We start from the raw sequence: 4,464 nt of genomic DNA on the forward strand, positions 1-4,464 counted from the left end.
CATGAATATATACATATAAAAGTTTCAGTTTTTTTCATCCTTGCTTTTTGGATTATTTAAATAATTAGAATCAGAATCAAAGTCATTGGACAACTAACCAAAGATAACAAATATATGTAACCAGTTGTTGTTTACTAATCAGTAGGTGTGGTTGTTTCACTCTGGAGTCTTCTCGAGGACAAATCTTTTATGGTGAGTTGCTCGGTAATGCCTGGGGTCGTGCAGAATATGGGGCACAGGAAATGTCCAACAGAAATGTTTAATTGGCTTATTAATTATCTTTAAAAATAAAAATAGAGTCAAACTCTACGCTGATAATGTTGTTACTTACACACATCAACAAACAGCAGAGCAAGCTGCTTTTAAGCTATGACTTTATTTTGGGCTATTTATCCTCCATAACATGTCTTCTTTAGGACTAGCAGAAAGAATACATTTATTTTACTACACGAATTGTCTTACCTAAAAATAAAACTTGTAGTACAAAACATAATTGTGTCAAAGTAGGTAATCAACTGGGGAGGTTTCATGTTCATATCTGTTAGTTAAAATATTAACACTTATTTACCTGTAGAGTCTTTAAAATGTCTTAATTTTATAATCCATATCTTTAAAGGTTTTGTTCTCATACGCTGAGCCAGAAATCTCCACTTCAGTAGAACTTACATAAACCAAACTTTACACAACATTGTATGTACAGTATGCAAATAAGCACATATTTAATAAGAAGATTACTTATTTGCATTGCAGACTTCAGTTCAGAAAACACCCATGTGAGTTGTCGTATTTGTATGAGGACTTTCATCAAATCCAAGTGTAAACTGTAAAGTTCACCTTTGATGGCTAAAATCCCCATAAATAAAGTCCATGGACGTGACCTCCAGGTGGGTCATCATTGTAGCTCTCTGGGCTCAGTTAAACTGTGTGTGGGTAGAGGGCTCAGTGGAAAAAAGGCTTCCAGACCACAAGAGAAAAGACACACAGCTGCAGAGAGGAAGAGGAGTTCCTGAGTGTTTCCAGCAGCAGCAGATATGAATCTGTTCTCAGTGGTTATTAGAAATCATAAAAAACTGTTGACAGCGAATCACCACTTCCTTTCCTGCAGCAGACGGGCTGTGTGGGTTTCTGCTCTGCAGCCTTTCTCACATTAACAACACAATGACAGTTACAACCATCCACTCTGGTTAAAGGATCATTCCAGGAACTTGAGTTTGAGTTCAGCTCTCAGTATTCACTCTCTCAGCTTGGATATGTTATTAATCTGAGAAAGAAACAGCTCAAATCAAAAATAAAAATAAAATTAGTGAATAAAAAACAACCATGTGCAGTATATACAACAGTATATATCCACAAACATCACATGAATTATATTTCTGATTATTTTTAAGAATAAAGCAAACAAAAACAATAGCAAAAATAGAAATAGGATTAAAAGTGTACAAATATTTTTTTCTGATTTTCCCCTTAAATCCCTCAAAAAAACATCTGCATCTCTAAAAGCAGAACTAGAGCGTCCATGTTAACATGTTAACATCAAACAACCTATCGGTGCACCGCTGTAACTCAAGCTTCTGAAAACACAATCATAATTTACATAACCAACCATACAGGTTGATTTCATCTTAAGGGGAGACTCTGCAGGTGAATGGGTTAAATAATGTAACTAATAGATATCACCATCAACCTTCCCCAGCTGATTACTTCATTTAGAAAATTAATATTTGTATTACACGCATTCTGAAATTTCAGAAATATCTTTTGGTAGATTTAGGAGAAATCTACAGACACAAATAAACGAAGTGTAATAAAATAAATATTTTCTTTCTACTAATCTGAAAGATGACATGTTAACACATTTTAGATTTCCCTCATGTCATTTTGAATACATTTGCCATATTTGTCTGTTCTTATTTTATTTTATTGTAATAAATATTTGTTCATCTTTGTGAGCTACCTATGTTAACTCTTAACCCCTGTGTTATGTTGTGTAATGTAATTTAGTTTTTCAGATTATTTTTTGGGGGGTTCTTTCCTTGATATACTCACCCATGTCCCTGTGTGTTCCTCTCTGTATACGTGTTTACTGCTGTCTGGGTTGTATTAAAATTGTATTTTATGTCATTTAAACTGTATGTATGTCTAATGTATTCATGTTCTAGCCCTCTTTCCCTTTCCCTAAGTGGCTTAGCCACTTGTCAGGCCTCCATTGTAAATAAGAACCTGTTCTTAATGACTGGCCTAAAAAAATAAAGATGAAATGAAAAAATAAAAAAAGTATTTTGTTTTATATTTGTCAAAGTTTATGTTTCTTTTATTTTCCTGTATGTGTCATAAAATGTTTTAATATTGTCTGAATTATTGTTTTTTTGGACCCCAGGAAGACTAGCCGGTTGTCTAGGCAACAGCTAATGGGGCTCCTTATAATAACCAATAAAATTATGATGACCTCTGTCTCCTCCTGTTGTTACTTTGACACTGCTGTCCTCTGGTGGCTGCAGAGACTCACTGCTTCAAACTACAGGTCTTATGTTTCTTTATTTGTGTTTTTCTTGTCTCTTTTTGTTGTTTCTTGTATGCAGTGTTGCAGAAAGTATTCTGATCCTTTACTGCAGTAAAAGTAAAGTAAAAATACACTGTTACAGTAAAAGTCCTGCATTGAAAATGTTCCTTCAGTGAAAGTCTGTGAGTATAATAGTAAAGTTAGTTAGTTAGCTAATGGACATTTTGAGCCTCACTAGTTAACTAGATGATGATAAAGAGTAAATAGTGAGAGGTGTTGTTCAACTAGTGAGACGAGATGTCTAACTAGTGCTGACAAAGACTGAAATCATTGAGGAAACTGACGTCTGATATCAAGAATATGAAATAAATGCTTGAGTGCATTTTTCATATTTTTACCCTTGGTGTTGAAATGGTACAAATGTGTTTGACTTATTTTATGTTGTACCCTTAAATTAGTCGAAAGGTACAGTTATGGCCTCTTAAAAAACAATATTGTACTGTTAGGGGAACATTTTAAAGAGTAAACCTGTAAGTACAGAAATGTTCTTGTCTTGTATCTCCATTTTTGAGATTGTTTAAGAGGCTTAGTGTCAGGATGTGTGCAGGCTTGGACACAAAAATGAAGAGAGTTAAGACGAGGAGGCAGCGTAAGGTTTCGAAGGTTTATTAAATTAAAATAGCGACAACAAAAGGTGTCCTGAAGAGACCTGTACTACGAATCAAGGATTTATTTATTATTATTTATTGGATTTATTTCAGTTACCTGGCTTCACCTAACCTAAGAACCGCGGTCCTGCATAAAGCGTGAATTATACTGGTCGTTCCTAACATGTCGCATGCCATCATGACGGCAAAATGACGTAGATCTTGCCGGCGTGCCTGGATTTATAGTGCGCGATTTTCTGCGGTGCGCGACAAAGCGGAAACAGGAAGCATGAACAAGCTCCTGGGCAACGTGATGCCAGGACTCTCAGAGTGACGGCAAGTCTCTCTTGTAAACTTACTGGGTTAAGATGAGTTCTTTTATGGTAAATGAAAGGCTTGATCCCACCAAGTAGCTCATCCAATCAAATCGAAGCATTGACGTCAATGCTGCTGCCAGTTCTGCCGTTGTTTACCTTTTTCTTCTTCTTCTAGTCCGTAGAAATAGCAAAGTTGGTAGCCTTTCCTCATTAGCGTCACCTCTGTTCAGGAGAAGACTGCAACTAGTGTCGCGACCACCAGCGCGGGTTAAACAGTTACGGCGATTCCATGACGTCATATTTGCGCACGCCAGCTAGGCTTCGGCCAGTATAATTCACGCTTAAGCTGTGTCACCACGGTGGTTAACAACTAGTTCAATCAACTCAGGGTTTTCCAATCCAGCGGCGCGCGCGTTCATATAAAAGAGGCGGTGTTTACACAGCACGACCAATCACAAACATCTATCACAGACGCATATTTTACATAAGAAGAGCAAATTATAATTCTACATAAATATGAAGAACACAGACACGGTTTTACAGGCAAAACACAATACAGTTGCTGCTTCCTAAAACAGGAAGGAAAGCTGGCAAAAAAATAGCCGATGCTGTAAATGTGTAAATCACAATGCTTATCCATATCACTTCCCCATCAGTCAGGACCAAGATCTGATCATAATTACACTTGTGCTTTCCATAAACTGTCATTGCTTTAGTCTATTACTTCAGTTGCAACCCTGGCAGTGGTAAGCCATCATGAGAGGAAATAAAAAAAATATATAAAAACATAATTCAAACCGGTGTGTGGCATTGGCAACACACGGCTCAACAAGCCGACAAATAGCCTATATGAAATTCCTTCTGCTGAATATCTTTCATAACAATAGCCATCAGGGAATGTTAACGGGGTTGTCGGTCTCTAAATGTTTTAACTTTTATGAGCGAACCCCCTCTGTCTCTCTCTCTCTCTCTGTCTGTCTGTCTGTCTCTCTCTCTCTCT

The sequence above is a fragment of the Sander lucioperca genome, chromosome 9, assembly GCF_008315115.2.
Source record: "Sander lucioperca isolate FBNREF2018 chromosome 9, SLUC_FBN_1.2, whole genome shotgun sequence".
NCBI classification, from domain to species: Eukaryota; Metazoa; Chordata; class Actinopteri; order Perciformes; family Percidae; genus Sander; species Sander lucioperca.